The sequence below is a fragment of the Lepisosteus oculatus genome, chromosome 14 (assembly GCF_040954835.1).
Source record: "Lepisosteus oculatus isolate fLepOcu1 chromosome 14, fLepOcu1.hap2, whole genome shotgun sequence".
Classification (NCBI taxonomy): domain Eukaryota; kingdom Metazoa; phylum Chordata; class Actinopteri; order Semionotiformes; family Lepisosteidae; genus Lepisosteus; species Lepisosteus oculatus.
In genome coordinates this window covers 14,845,586-14,862,227 of record NC_090709.1, presented here as the reverse complement: position 1 = coordinate 14,862,227, position 16,642 = coordinate 14,845,586, and the positions used below count along the sequence as shown (strand labels likewise).

The following is a 16,642-nucleotide window of genomic DNA, read 5'->3' as shown; positions in this document are numbered from 1 at the left end:
ATTCACTCACACACCCTGGACAGGACAGCACTCCATCATAGGACACACACACACCAGGGCCAGTTTTCCCAGAAGCCAATTAGCCCAAAAGCCTGTCTTTGGACCCGAAGAACACAGGGAGAACATGCAGACTCCACACAGACAGCCCCCCCCCCCCCCCCGGGTCCAGACCCGAGCCCGGAGCCCCCCCGCGCTGAACCCCTCCGTACAGACGGCCGCACACAGCTCCGTTGTTCCCGATTCCCGAGGTGATCTGTTAAAAGAAGCCGGTGTGTTGCCTCCAGGTGACATTTCCTACTGGAGTCAGGACAGGAGGCTCTTCTGTACACAGAAGGGGATGGGGGTGGGGAACAAGCCGCCCAGCCCTGTGGTTGAAGCCGATACCCCGGCTTCTCTCCAGACACAGCTGGGTGAGCTCCTCCAGTCAGTACAGGGGGCTCTACTGTACACAGAGGGTGGCGGGGGTGTGGAACAACTCCTTTGTTCGGGGCCTTGGGGCATTCTTGTTGTGAAAGGCGCTATATAAAAAAACTGAATTGAAATTGAATCTTACAGGTTTGGGTTTTTCAGAGATCTTGTCAGAGATCTTGTCTGACGTGCCCGTTTCAAAAACGTAACGACACTCCTCACGTCCGAGCGCCGCCGGTCTGTGACGTAACGTATCCTTACACAACCATGACGGTTTCATCATGGACAGCACGAAAGCCCGAAAAGTGGTTGACGTTTTAATTTGGCAACGCCACGATGGATCCCAGTTTTTTTTTTTATTTTGGAGGCCAAAAAGGACAAAAAAGGAAACGTCCGGAGTGGATCGATGGTCATCTCTGCGGTTGTTCTGATGTTCTGAAAAAACAAAACAAAAAAAAAAACGGCTCGCTTGCCCGGTCGTGTAGTGTTTCCACACCCCACGCAAATCAACTTCTCTTCGCCCCCGGGGGCTCGTCGCCCGCAGCACCCCTCTCACGTGATAGGGGCTTCCCCCGGCTGTGACGTACTTACCCTACCCCCTTCCGCCAACGTCATACCGAAGGTCGCGCTTCGGGCCGCGGCGATGTTGACGGACTGTCTTGTAGCGTGAGAAGGGTTTAAATTTCGACTTAAGGAGTTGGCCATCGTTATATTTCGCGAGGTATCATACGGGGGGAAAAAGAACATTTATATTTATCAACCTACTAGTAATACTGGGTGGATGTCACGTTCCCCAAAGTTCAGTGCCTCTCTCTAATAAAGTAGAAACGTGACATTGAACTCCGTTCGAAACAGGAGAAATCACCAGGACACGATACAACTGACGTCCGGAAAAGAAAAAAAGAACTCCTATTCCCATTTGTAATGACCCCGTAGTGTTTTTCCCGGTGTGCGCTCATCTTTCGGAGACCCGTTTCTCTCTGGTGTTTTGCTGTTGGAATAAATGCCGAGGTGACCCTTCTGTGTGGAGTCTGCGTGTTCTCTCCAGCGGGTCGTTTCCTACACCGCAGGGGCTGATCGAACCGGGGTCTCCCAATCGTCACAGAAGTGTGTGTCATTTTGGGTGGTGGTGGGGGGGTGCATCGGGGATACTGCGCCCCGAGGGGATAACCTCTCACCTTACTCCGGACGAAGGGAGAAGACCTGTACCTTCACGAGTCCGGGTTGTGAAAACTTCTTCTGGCAGTTCAAAACGTTTCGAAGAGACTACAGCGCTACCCTGTTTTCCATTTCTATCGTGTATTATTATACAGTCATAAGTATCTGTACTGATCACAGATCCCCCTCTCACTACCAGGACTGAAGCCCAGTGCAGCACGAATAATAATAATAATAATTAATCCGTCTGGACTCTCCACTCAGAGCTCTTCCCAGGTCAGGGGGATCCCCTCCAGCCCCCCCAGTGTGCAGCCCCCACGTGGATGATGCTCCAGTCCGCTCAGCACACAGCAGCTCTTAGTGGGGAGGAGAGCAGAGGGATGGAGCCAGTTCAGAGAGGGGGGGTGATAAGGAGGCCATGATGGGTCAAGACCAGGGGGGGAATCAGGCCAGGACACTGGGGTAACACCCCTACTCCTCTCCAGAAACACCCCGGGATTGTTAATGAGCACAGAGAGTCAGGACCTCGGTTTGACGTCTTATCCGAAGGACGGCGCCTGTTTACAGTCCAGTGTCCCCCGTCACTATACTGGGGCATCAGGACCCACACAGACCGCAGGGTGAGAGCGCCCCCTGCTGGCCCCACTCACACCTCTCCCAGCAGCAACCTCAGTTTTTCCCAGGAGTCTCCCCTCCAGGTACTGACCAGGCTTCTACCTGCTGGGCTCCAGTGGGGAGGGGGCTGCTAGCTGGGAGCTGCAGGGTGAGATGGCTGCTGGGCAAACGATGGCTAAAGAGCTTCCTAGGACACCCTGGAGTTCGTGGTCAACTTCCTTCTCTTCAGACGGAGGTGGCTTGAAATCTGTCTCGTTTCAAGGAGTATTGGACACGATGCCCCCCCTGCTTTAGCCCCGCTAACTGGTGGCACGCCGACAACGAGGGCTCTCGGCCTCAATCCATCAACCACAAACTCTCCGGGATGAAAGAGAAAGACAGACTCTGTTCGTTCGTTTCGGGGGGGGGAGGGAAAAAACCAAAAGCTTTTTTTAAAAAACATTTTAATGATGCTTAACAAAAGAACAAAAATTACAATACAGATTAATGTCAAGGGACACACCCCCCCCCCCCCATCTTACGATCATCACAGGACCTTAAAATAATACTTAATAATACAAGGTCATGCAGACGATCTGAGGACTCAGGTGGAGATAATGTGAAAGTTTTCCACAGTCCAGTCTGGGGTCCCTCAGCTTCAGTCCAGACTGGGGTCCCTCAGCTTCAGTCCAGACTGGGATCTGGGGTCCCTCAGCTCCGGTCCAGTCCAGTCTGGGGCCCCTCAGCTCTGGTCCAGTCCAGTATGGGGCCCCTCAGCTCCAGTGCAGTCCAGTCCAGTCTGGTGTCCCTCAGCTCCAGTGCAGCCCAGTCTGGGGTCCCTCAGCTTCGGTCCAGCACAGTCTGGGGTCCCTCAGCTTCGGTCCAGCACAGACTGGGGTCCCTCAGCTTCGGCCCAGCACAGACTGGGGTCCCTCAGCTTCAGTCCAGACTGGTGTCCCTCAGCTTCGGCCCAGCACAGACTGGGGTCCCTCAGCTTCGGTCCAGACTGGGGTCCCTCAGCTCCAGTGCAGTCCAGACTGGGGTCCCTCAGCTTCGGTCCAGCACAGACTGGGGTCTCTCAGCTTCGGTCCAGACTGGGGTCCCTCAGCTTCAGTCCAGCACAGTCTGGGGTCCCTTAGCTTTGGTCCAGTCCAGTCTGGGGTCCCTCAGCTTCGGTCCAGCACAGCCTGGGGTCCCTCAGCTTCGGTCCAGCACAGACTGGGGTCCCTCAGCTTCAGTCCAGACTGGTGTCCCTCAGCTTCGGCCCAGCACAGACTGGGGTCCCTCAGCTTCGGTCCAGACTGGGGTCCCTCAGCTCCAGTGCAGTCCAGACTGGGGTCCCTCAGCTTCGGTCCAGCACAGACTGGGGTCTCTCAGCTTCGGTCCAGACTGGGGTCCCTCAGCTTCAGTCCAGCACAGTCTGGGGTCCCTTAGCTTTGGTCCAGTCCAGTCTGGGGTCCCTCAGCTTCGGTCCAGCACAGCCTGGGGCCCCTCAGCTCCAGTCCAGTCCAGTCTGGGGCCCCTCAGCTTTGGTCCAGCACAGTCTGGAGTCCCTCAGCTTCGGTCCAGCACAGACTGGGGTCCCTCAGCTTTGGCCCAGCACAGACTGGGGTCCCTCAGCTTCGGTCCAGCACAGACTGGGGTCCCTCAGCTTCGGTCCAGCACAGTCTGGGGTCCCTCAGCTCCAGTCAAGTCCAGTCTGGTGTCTCTCAGCTCCGGTCCAGTGCAGTCTGGGGTCCCTCAGCTTCGGTCCAGCACAGTCTGGGGTCCCTTGGCTCCAGTCCAGTCCAGTCTGGTGTCCCTCAGCTCCAGTCCAGTCCAGTCCAGTCCAGTCCTTGGTGGGGAAGGCGACTCCGATCTTAGCTGGCACAGAACCAGGAAAGGAACCTGGAAAGAATATTGTTATTGCAGGTGTGAGGGACACAGACACGGACATCACCATGACATCAAACAGCAAGAGGAGACTCCTTCTTGAATCACAGACACGACCGGGCGGCGTCCCCCTGTCTGCTCACCTGCACCTCCTCTTCTTCTTCTTGTCCTTCCCGGCAGCCTGCTCCTCCTCTCCCTCGCTCTTCCTCTCCTGACACACGGTCTCCGCCGCCTCCATCGGCTCGTCCTTATCATCTGTCTCCACCGACATGCAGCTCAGGGACTTTAAAAAGACGCACCAGCACTTCTGAAGCAGAGACAGGAGAGTCACGTTAAGAGTCGGACTGGACACTCCAGGACATGAACACTGCACTGAGAGAGAGAGGGGTTCATACACACACACTGACTGGACACTCCAGTACATGAACACTGCACTGAGAGAGAGAGGGGTTCATACACACACACTGACTGGACACTGGACAGGAGTAAAGAGAGAATCAGAGCATTACCCACTTTCTTTTTCTTCTGTCTCACAGGAGGTGGTGATTGGACCTCCTCCAGCTGGAGTCCGAGTAGGGAGAGAGGGGGCAGGAGAGGGACAGCACAGGGAGAGAAAGAGAGAGACAGGTGAGTCAAGTGTCCCAAGAGTACAGAGACTCTGCTGAGATCACACTCGCAGTGAGTGAGCCTGGGTGTAGCCCACTAATACTGACCCACTGTACACCATAGGACAGAGAAGAGGAGGAGGAGAGAGACACACTGCCTAGACACCACAGGACAGAGAGGAGGAGGAGAGAGACACACTGACTGGACACCACAGCACAGAGAGGAGGAGGAGAGAGACAGTGACAGACAGGGCTGACAAGACAGACAAGATGGCGAAACTCCACCACAGACAGGACAGGAGGCAGGGTGGGACCAGCACTGACCTTCTTCCTCTCTCCTGCCGGATGAGCTGTCTCCACCTCCTCTTCCTCCTGCAAGTCAAGAGACAGGCTGAGAGAGAGACGGACTGGTGGGACATCGGCGAACAGAGCTGAAGGCAGAGAGCCGGGGAGACAGGCCCAGCTGGGACAACGCAGGACAGACAGAGAGACAGACAGAAAGGAAGGAGAGAGAGACACAAAGATGAAGGCACAGAAAGACAGCAGGCAAAGAGAAAGATTGAGATTGAGGGACAAACAAACCGAGAGAGAGAGCGGAAGGAGAGAGAGAGAGGAAGGAGAGAGAAGGACAGACAGACTGACAGACGGGGCTGAAAGAGAGAGAGACAGAGAGGCAGGGACAGACAGACAGCAGGACGAGAGAGAGACAGAGATCGAGGGACAATAATTTGGTTTCGAAATTTATTCTGAAAATATACAATCATTCACTCCTGAAAAATATCGAGTTCAAATTATACATTATGTACAATATTGTAATCAACATATGGCTAATTATCAAAAATAAAAAAAACTGTACTGGGGGACACAGCTGGCTGTGCTGTTCTGGACAGAACACACTGAGGTCCAGTTTCCACCTCCTGCAGGATCAAACAGCACCTCCACTGGCTCTCCAGTGAACAGAGGGACAGACAGAGAGGCTTCAGGCTGCAGGGTGACATTGTCTCTGTGAGCTGAAAGACAATCAGGACAGAGGATGATATAAGAACACACTCTGTCAAGAATATAGAGCCCTCTAGTGATCCTACTGTAGACCTGCTCACCACCCACAGTGACGATCACAGTGCTGATACTGCTTCCATTAAGGTCCCTCACTGTGTAGTTGCCCTGATCAGCTGGAGTGAGGGAGCGGAGTGTCAGAGAGCTGTTCTGCACTGACACTCACTGTTCGTACCTGGGGCCAGGGAGCCCTGCGCTGCTCAGTAAGACTATACGATTCCGGACAGATCGTGCAGGATCAAACAGCACCTCCACTGGACCAGCAGTGTGGAGGGGGAAGACAGAGAGGCACCAGGCTGCAGGCTGTGGACTTCTGAGTGAGCTGAAAAGGGACAGGTAGAAACATGTTGAATATTTAGTTTTACAACAATACCTTGAGTTTGGACTGCGATCAGCTTCATTTTGTATTTCAGCTGTGAAAATGCAATTTCAAAAATGCACGCCACAGTCATGTTAGGTTCAAGTTACAGTTGCATCACAACTCAATACATTTGCAATTCACTTCTGAGATAATTGTTCCTGGTGTTTGTGTTGTGTATGCCTTGCAATGGAGGGGTGAGAAATAATGGACTTATTACATTATAATGAATAATAATTGCTTACACTTATATAGTGCTTTTCTGGACACTCCACTCAAAGCGCTTTGCAGGACATGGGGACTCCCCTCCACCACCACCAATGTGCAGCATCCACCTGGATGATGGGACGGCAGCCATAGTGCACCAGAACGCTCCCCACACACCAGCTATGAGTGGGGAGGAGAGCAGAGTAATGAAGCCAATTCATAAATGGGGGTTATTAGGAGGCCATGATTGGTAAGGGTCAATGGGAAATTTGGCCAGGACACTGGGGTAAAACCCCTACTCTTTTCGAGAAACACCCCGGGATTTTTAATGACCACAGAGAGTCAGGACCTCGGTTTTACGTCTCATCTGAAGGACGGCACCTGTTTACAGTTTTTCCAGTGTCCCCGTCACTATACTGGGGCATTAGGACCCACATGGGCCACAGGGTGAGAGTTCCCCCTGCTGGCCCCACTAACACCTCTTCCAGCAGCAACCTTAGTTATTATTGTGAAGAATGAAAGAATATTAGGAACATGAAAAGGTTGAATGTTTTAAATGCGTTTTTTTACTGAAACATCCGCTACAGAGATGCGCACACACGTCATTACAAACGCACACCTGCACAGAGACGTCCTCAAGCGCCTTGTTCACAATTATGGGCTCCAATAGGAACAAAAAACGCCAGCCTGACAACTCGAGCATTCAAACCAAGAACCCAACACGTACTTATGTTGGCAGCCTGTGCAGAAAAGCAGAAAGAACCACAAGCCTTCTCTATTGGGAGGAAAAACACACACTCCCTCTCTCACACTCCTGATTTCCTTAAATAGCTCATTCTTCATCTCTGGCTCCTACATACAGTATAGCAGCGCTCAGTCTGCTTTGAATAAGCCATAAATCTAAGATTTGTTTTATCTGTTCCTCTTGTCTAGGCCTAGAGCTGCTTTTCATAAAAGAGCTGTTTGCATAAATAGCTAGGGTTACAGCTGAAGACACCAGCTTCATCCCCCAGTGTGTTATACGTCGGGAGCAAGAGAAGAGGGCCAGGCCGTGCCTTTTCATAGATTTTTCTTCTGAAAAGTCAGTTTCTCAGAGGCAGATTTAGCCCCTCATGCATTGTAGAGAGATAGACACGCCCGCGCGCGCACAGTTAGAGCTGCACCCTCACACAGAGTCAGACCTGCACAGACACATCCTCTTGTTTAAACAAATACACAAACCTGACGGCGCTCACAATGATCCACACACACACACACACACACACACACACACACACACACACACACACACACGACATCAGTAGTCACTCTTGCACACTGGACCCCAGCTCAGTCCTCACCTCCAGCTCCTGCAAACCGCTTCGAACAAACTGCATTAAGAAAATTAGGTTGCGTTCCGGTAGCAGGCCATCCTGGGCACCAGTGTGAGTTACACACTCATTTGTAAAAGCCCTTCCGCATCGTCGGGCATGCTTCACAGTGCTGGACCTGGGGTGTGGGTGCTGTCTGTGTGGAGTTTGCATGTTCTCTCCCTGGTCTGTGGGGGTTTCCTCCAGGTGCTCCAGTTTCCCACAGTCCAGGGACAGGCTGCCACTTTCACTGGGCAGTGCACCGTCACCGTGGCAGCATGGTGGGTCGGATCTGATTTCAGTCTTTATTTCCTTTTTTAGAGATCCTGTAACCAGGACCTGTTCACTGCCATGACGGACATAAGGAACAATAAAGCCGAAGTCTTGTTTCCCACAAGAAACAACAAAACCGAAGTATTGTTCGATGTGCCGGTACAAACTTTTAGGTTATATAGTCCTTCCTTGCTGCTTCAGACGTCATTCGGTGTTATGGTAAGGGGGGGGTCGTGGTATTTGGCCAGTTAAGAGACCCTGGCCAAATGGTCAGTTTAAGATTATGCCCCCTCGCATCTGGAATCCTTATCAGTTAACCCCCTTTCCTGCCATAAACCCCTGTTGCTTAGAAGTCTAATTTTCAGGCAGAACTGACTTAAGTTAACCCTATTTACATCTTGTCTCTTACTTCAGCCCTCTTCCATTTGCTAGTTAAAAGTTGTACAACCCATTTGTATGCGACAAAAGAAGCCAGTCTGTTTCCGCCCGGTTTCGAACCGAGGGCCTTTCGCATGCAAGGCGAACATGATAACCACTACACTACGGAAATGGTGGTAAGATGTGCCCAGCGGCCCAGTGCTGAGCTTCGCCAATGCGTTTCAGCTGCTTCCAGTGCCTTTATTGGAGTGCGCTGATGGACCGTGCTCTCTCTCCAGAGACCAGCACGCCTGTCATGGACGGAGCAGGAAAGGCGGTGCCACATTCTACAGCCCTCTCCACGCAATCGGGCTACTGAAGTGGAGAAAATCGCCTCTCCAGAAAGTGCAAATATCATAGAGGTAGAGGTAGGGAGAGAGGAGGAGTACAAATTCAAGCAGAGGCCTGAGTGGAGCACTGTCGTATGGCCCTGACATCAATCCCTCAACTCTCTGCATAAAGCAGTGTCTTATGGCCATAACATCCCACCCCCACCACTCTCAATGGAAAGCACTGTCGTATAACCATGACATCCCACCCCCACCACTCTCTGCATAAAGAAGTGTCGTATGGCCCTGACGCCCACCCCTCCACTCTCTGCGTTAAGCTGTGTTGTCAGGCCCTGACATCCCACCTCCGCCACTCTCTGCGTAAAGCAGTATCTTCAGGCCCTGACATCCCACCCCCGCCACTCTCTGTATAAAGCAGTGTCATATGGCCCTGACATCCCACCCCCACCACTCTCTGTGTAAAGAAGTGTCGTATGGCCCTGACACCACCCCTCCACTCTCTGCGTTAAGCTGTGTTTTCAGGCCCTGACATCCCACCTCCTCCATTCTCTGTGTAAAGCAGTGTCATATGGACCTGACATCCCACCCCCACCACTCTCTGCGGAAAGCACTGTCATATAGCCCTGACACCCACCCCTCCACTCTTTGAATAAAGCAGTGTCGTCAAGCCCTGACATCCCACCCCCGCCATTCTCTACGTAAAGAAGTGTCATATGGCCCTGACACCCACCCATCCACTCTCTGCGTTAAGCTGTGTTGTCAGGCCCTGACATCCCACCTCCGCCACTCTCTGTGTAAAGCACTGTCGTATGGCCCTGACATCACACCCCCACCACTCTCTGCGTGAAGCACAGTCATATAGCCCTGACGACCACCCCTCCATTCTTTGCATAAAGCAGTGACGTCAAGCCCTGACATCCCACCTCCGCCACTCTCTACGTTAACCCCTGTTAACTCGCTTGCTGAATGATCTCTCAAGAAATCCCTGGTGAGATTCAACAGGTGTTTTCTTCAACAGCCACTAAAAGTCTGATGACCTTCTCTGGATTTCCTGAATATGATGTAAAATTAGTTCAAATCATTTGGTAGTTAACAGAACAAAATGCTTTGGAGGTACATTTAAAACAGCAGAGCAACACTGTAGCACTTCGTGTGTGACTGAGTTTAATTGTGTAAACCTGTCTCTCTATGAACACGAGCAAAGAGTTCTCACTCAACAGAAGATTGCGATGTGAGTACAATAATGTAAGACATCTGGTGATGCCAGGGATTGAACTCGGAACTTCATACATGAAAACCATTGAACTACATCCCCTATGGCACAGATGGTGGAACTGACTTAAAGATGTGCATATGTTCACTGACCACAATCCACCCTTCATGAATAATTGAAATGAATAATTTATTTTTATATCCAGTCACATGGGCGACGGTGGTTGATTCTTCAATGGGGGAGAGCGTTTTTCTACCTCCTTACTCGACTGTCTTTCAATTATGTTTTCCTTGAAATCTTTTTGCATCTTTTAAGTGCTTGCGATTAAATTACGCATAGAAAAACAGCAGTACAGTTGATGTTCATGGACCGATGCACACAACTCCAGTGATAAAGCCCTGTCTGTAAATATTGTAGAAGAACGTTAAAGGGCGAAACAACGCTCCAACCACGGGAATGGTAACAAGAAGGATCGTGTTCTTATTTAATATGTGCTTTTGAATTGCCTTGTCAATACACACAGGCTTTAGAGATGGACAAATAATTTACAGTGGTGTTTGTAAACAAAGATGGAACATGTTTTTTTCTATACCAGGAAGAAAGGAGCAGACTCTTAAACTTTAAGAGACAGAAACAATACCTCATCACAACTAACACTAATTAAAACAACATCACAACAGAAGAGTGAAGCCTTGGGTGAATCAAATTAGTTTTCATTGGTCGTCTGTGTCTTCATAACTTTGTAGGTGAGAGAGAGGATTGCGAAAATGTGCGGGTGCTTCTTAGAAGTGTGTTGGTAGTACAGGTGACTTCCAAATAATTGAGCCGGGTTTTAATCCCGGCCAGTGCATCCCCAAACCTTTTCAAGATAATCATTTATCCGGTAGCACATCTCCTGAAACTAACATTCGAGGTAGGAAGCGTGCTCTTAAACACCAAAACACTCAAAAAGGAAGAAGCAGATCTCTGTACACAAGACAGTAGTGCGATATTAGAATTTCTGAGTTCTTGATGGATTCAGGCTCCTTCTCAGAGGTCCTTGCTCGCCAAATAACTTTACATCTGAGGAAGAGCACCACGGAAAAAAAACCCAACTCAACAAGCGAGCGTGTTGGTTGCTCTTGCTCTTAATGCAAGGAGCTGTTTTTTTTCCTTGCAATAATCATTATTAACCAAAAACAGCAGCACAGGTAAGTCGCATTTGTGATTATGTCACTTCTCTGCTTCAGCAAGGTCAATAAAAGACTCTGAAAGTAGTAAAGCAAAACTGAACTCAAAATCATATTAGGAATTCTGAGCGATATCTCCATACAGGTAATCCAATAAGAACATTTAAATATTTGAATATAATCTCTCTATATATTTCGCTGCTTTTTACCCGGAGTAAAACTATTGGATTGAAGGAATGCTAACCGCTGGGTTAAAATGTATAGTTGTTATTTGGAGAAATCTGTAAACTCGTGATCTTATATGTTTTAAAAGACAGCACAGGGAAAAACGACAGTGCTGATTATTTTCCAGAGACAGAGCACTGATGACCTCTCCGAGCTGATTGATAAAGCCCACCCAGTGGATACTCTAGCAGAACGTCAAAGAACATTCACCTCTGTATCCAAAGGAACAACATCAGGAAGCACAATCAATTCCCCTTTTAAATCTTTCCTGTAAGGTATGCTATGTGAATCCATGAAGTTAATCCTCTGATCTCTTTTGATCACGAACAAAGTATTTCTGATGGAGCGCTATGTTCAAAGATTTAATAAGCTTTACCCCTGCCAACGATTCGGCGTGAAGAATTAAAAGTTTCACAGACAAAAGCAGCTCACCACCACAGCCAATATTAAATGTACTTGCCGGTACACTATCATGTGCACTGCCTCAAAAGTGATCTCGGCAGACGTTGTTCCCTACATAAAGCTGAACGTGCCAAAGAGAATTTCTATTGAGAAAAAATATTTTTTCTGCCTTGATGTTAAGCCTGTCTTTTAGAAAGTCTATCTCTAAACACCTCCCGCAGCCTAACAAAAAGCGCTTTTACTGATTGTATTGCAGGTCTTAAAACATTAATATTTGGCAGCAGTGGGATTCAAACCCACGCCCCCAGAGAGACTGGAGCCTAAATCCAGTACCTTAGACCACTCAGCCACGCTACCTTCCTCCATACCCATCTTCACATTGCTGGCTTGGACTAGGGGGGGCTTCAGCTCTTGTCGTCAGATCTAATGATATCATGACATGTGGAAGTGACTGCACCTTCATCTTCCGAGATGCTTTCAATAACACAAACGCTACTTTCACTGGCACAAACACAGCAATAATGAAGGTGGTGGGATTCATCCTTTGTGCTGTTTGTAGGGGTGTAACTCTACGGTGATCTGCTGACTTGAAGAGCAAAAATCAAAATCCTCTGCTATTACTGTTGCTTTTTTCATAGTTTCTTCAAATCCTTCATTTGAACGTAGATTTTGAAGGATATTGATGATAATACCACATAAATTGTGGTTTTCTTGTGATCGCCAATTTTATTCAAATAACAGCCTTTTTTACAGTTCCTTGCGTGTTTCACAAGGTATAATAGCCCCCTTCGCATCCTCAGCTAACATATTTTAAAATTACAATAGCTTATACAGCATGCATGTTTACATTTATATTAAAATTAAAGTAAATATACAAGAATACATACAGTGCTAACCCAATAATTCTTGTCAGGTTCTGCAACAAATCTGCGTTGTTATTTTAACGTTTCAGCTGAGGGTGCAACAGGAGTATAAATGAATTTTCCCGCCAGCCATTCAAAGACCAAATTCCATGAGTGAACATTATTTTCTCAGATGTTGCCGGCATTGGACTTTGCCGGTGGTATTGAATTATGTCCACAACTGTTGTAGTAGTTCCTTCTTGAAATTCGACACGTGCAAAGCACTCGTAATATCATAGGTGTTAAAGTTCGCTGAGTCTATTCGAGTCATGGTGTGTATCCCTGCCTATCATTGGGAGACGGGTAACTTTTTTACACTCAGATTCCAATCTTCAATGCTTTGTGTGAGAGCTTACATAACTTTCATTTTCTCACAATTTCTGACGATTGTTCCAAAGGGGCACCCTGTCAATTCCGAATACTTTTCAAAAATCTGCCTGCATGTGTGATTATTGTCATTTCACTTAGAAAAAGTTCAATATTGATCATAACTAAAGAAAATAATGATCACGAACAAAAAAGGGATAAAGATGCAAGTCGATCTTGAATCAGAGCTGGGTGAAATGGGCTTCTGTTCTGATATGGTTGTATGAGAAACAGGAGGAATCGCCAATCTCCTATAGAACATGAGTTGAATCAGGAGTGAGACATTTAGTATACTCGTGCATATGTCAACGCCTGACCTACATCGTAAAACTAACATTAAGTTGTCAGAGACATTCATTTATATACAAACAAGAGACAGACCAAGTAATAATTCTACATTAGTTCAGGTGGGTAAACCTGAACTAACTAACTAATAAACCTTTTAATAATTCTACATTAACGTGTCCTACATTGATCAGACTAATTGACATGGTCTGATTCAGAGCCTGTGCAGTTCGTGCTAATTACAACAAGGACAGTTCTGGTCCCTCATCACCGAACTGAACACAAGTTCAGCTGTTCTCCAGTTTTGTTACGCATGGTTTTTCATTGCAATTGAGTTCAGAGCTGGAGCTGATCTCCAGACAGTACAGTGTTTTGGGTAAGTTGTCGAAATTCGCATGAGGCTGCAGACAACTTACCCAAAGTGTTTTCTATAGCTTTCAGGTGGAGTTCATTTATATAAAACAACGTAAGTGGTATAAACGCAACAAGCCAGACGGCAGTCCAACTTATAATTTTCTGACGCGAGGCCTGACGCGTTATTCATTATGCCACTGACCCTGCTATTGTAGTGCTAAAAAACACGTTTTCTACATTTATGTCTGTTCACTCTAAAAACTCTAAAAAGGACAAAGGGTTTGTGTGTCCCGCTAAAATTCCGCTTCATATCGAATGCAAATAAAAACCGTTTTGTTCCAAGAAATCATAGATTTGTCACATCCTTCATACTATACTTCTCTCTTGTATTAGTAAAGCATTTTGATTTAAACTGAACAATATATGAAAGGTTTCATCTATACACTTACACATAATAAGTATACGAATAAATACTCGGAAGAAGCCGCAGCTCAGGTATTAGAGAGATTTAAAATCGGATCGGAGGATTTAGAGTCCAGACTGCAAACCAACAGCTTACACAGGTCTTTTATAGAACCCTTTTGATTTCCTCTACTTTGTCCCTGTGATGTCATTGTCCTGCTCGCAGCCGAGCCCGACACACGTCTGGTTTCTGTCGCTTGACGCACACCCTGCGGTCCATGCGGGTCCTAATACCCCAATACAATGAAGGGGACACTAAACTGTAAACAGGTGCCGTCCTTCGGCTGAGACGTAAAACCGAGGTCCTGACTCTCTGTGATCATTCAGGAGAATGGTGGTGGTGGAGGGGAGTCCCCATTACCTGTAAAGCGCATTGAGTGGAGTATCCAGAACAGCGCTATATAAGTGTGCGTAATAATAATAATGATTATTATTATTATAATTGTAATGTAAAATGCAATAAAAAAAATATCAAACTTTGATTCAAAATAGATTAATGTAAAAACTGATAAAGCTAATGCTTTTTTCAGGGCTATAGCTGTAGCTGCGAGAAGGTTAAAAGCGCACAAGTGATCTGTCTTTCGTCAAAGTAATTGCCAGAGCAGTAAGACGCAGAGCACCATCCAGCAGCTGTAGACGATGTTCGGGGAAGAGCTAATTCTGTTTTTAGCACAGGGAGTGAGAATGAGCTCAGTCCGGCTCCGAGCAGAATCCATCCTGGTTTGGTTACAGTGCGCCTGAGGATCTTTGGATCGCAACGTAAAAAAAACAATTGCTCACATCGTGTGACTTCCACGACAGGAAGGAAAGATATCACTTAAAAAAATCAGAACTGAAGATTTGGATCCTGGGCCTCAATTTGATCAAATTATTAAAATAATAATTCTTAAAATATCAAATTGTGTTTCTGCAACATTTCGTGCACAGTACGCCATTTTTATCTAAAAATAAAACAACAGTCACAACGAGAGCTTATACGCAGTCTGGGGTATATTCCCCTTTTATATTTTTGCCACTTTATATCGAACCTGTTATACTCCCAGAAGTGCACAGTAGCTTGTACAAATGTACAATTCACCACTGGTATAAACAGATGTGTGCCCTGTTTGCCTTTGTAAGCATTTGTTTAAAAAATAAGTTCACAATACGATAAAAACACAGAAAGCACAAACTTCATAATACAACGATACAAAATCAATACCAAATCATTATGCCAATTAAGTACCTATCCTTTGAAAACAGAGAACACCTTTATATCTACAAAAAACTTGACATTTGTATGTATTTTTGAATTACAAAGCAGACAGAGTAGTCCCTTAATTCAAAGATCGGATCTTGGCCAAAACAAGACAATCAGACGTGGGCTGAATTCGGAACAGGAACCTCTACTTCGTCGTTTATTGAACTTTTGATAAATGTCTGAATGAAACAGATTCGCTTTTTTAACTCTTTGATTAAAGTACACAAAAAGCACCTTCCTTCGAGCCTGAATCGAACCAGCGACCTTAGGATTCCCGAATGACTCTACTACAGTCCTCCGCTCTACCAACTGAGCTAGCGAAGGGATGTCAAGCAATGCTCCCTAGCACATACTGCCCAATGTAGTGAAATGTTCCGGGTGATTTAAATCCCACTTCGACATCAAGTTTCCAACTCGTTTCCTTAGTCTTGTTTACCTTGAATTTACGCCACGAACCAGGATTCTACTGTATAAACTTCCAGGGATATTACAAAATGTTTGATGGGGCATCAATCATTCCAGGCGGAAATTGACTCCTTTTTTTTCTCGAGGGATCATATTAAACATGTCATTAGTATCGAGAGGAGGATCACTATGAGACACAAAACAAATAGTTTCTTTCTGTCTTTATTAGAAAGTAGCGTTTGTGCTACATTAATAATATTTTCGTGGAAATAAAGAAGTTTCGAAATGTGGTTTTGAGTTAAATATTAGCGTGTTCATGTAATTAGTTTGTGTTTGTCATTACTATATATATATATTGCCATGTTACTAGAATTTGTAACTGAAGTTTACTAGTTGTGTTTTTTATGATGGTTAGACATTTGTTGATTACAATATTGTATATAATGTATAATTTGAACTACATATTTTTCAGGTGTGAATAGTTGTATATTTTAAGAATAAATTTCTAAAATAAATCATTGGCTTTATTTACTAGTTTCTACACCTATAAAAATCTTTCTTTGATGTATAATAGACCTTTAACTATATAGTTCAGGTGGGTAGCTGCGTCAGCATGCGTAGGCTGCAAAGGAACAAGTAATAGGTTTATTCCATGCTGAAAAAAAGAAGAAAGAGAACACAACGTTTCGGCCGTGGAGCCTTCTTCAGGTGTGAGAGAGACAGGGCAGTAGGCAAAGGTAAAGTAGCTGGAGAACAAAGGTTGGGAGGGAGGAGGAGTGAGAGGCGGGAGCAGGGGACAGAAAGAGAGGCCAATCAAGAGGTGTGAAGTCAGAATGGGTGCAGAGAGGTGTGAAATGAAACTTCCAATGAATGGAGAAAATTTAAAAGAACAGTAATCTGTCGTTAAGGGAAGGGAGAATGTGTGATCCTAACTGCAGAATAATTTTAGTTTCGGTGGTCTTTCTGATGTATGAGTTCGGAAAACCGTCTTTGAGAACACAGACGGAGAGATTAGTGTGGTCGTGGCCGTCA

General features: G+C 46.8%; 3 non-coding genes across 3 annotated transcripts; all 3 read right to left on the bottom strand.

Moving 5' to 3' along the window:
• Nucleotides 1-8,357: 8,357 nt before the first annotated feature.
• trnaa-ugc (transfer RNA alanine (anticodon UGC)) lies at nt 8,358-8,430 on the bottom strand. Its single transcript has one exon. It is a non-coding gene; the product is annotated as a tRNA-Ala (tRNA).
• A 3,441-nt stretch (nt 8,431-11,871) lies between these two features.
• Nucleotides 11,872-11,953, bottom strand: trnal-uag (transfer RNA leucine (anticodon UAG)). Its single transcript has one exon. It is a non-coding gene; the product is annotated as a tRNA-Leu (tRNA).
• Nucleotides 11,954-15,441: 3,488 nt separating this feature from the next.
• Nucleotides 15,442-15,529, bottom strand: trnay-gua (transfer RNA tyrosine (anticodon GUA)). The gene is given in 2 exon segments: nt 15,442-15,477; nt 15,493-15,529. It is a non-coding gene; the product is annotated as a tRNA-Tyr (tRNA).
• Between the last annotated feature and the right edge of the window lie 1,113 nt (nt 15,530-16,642).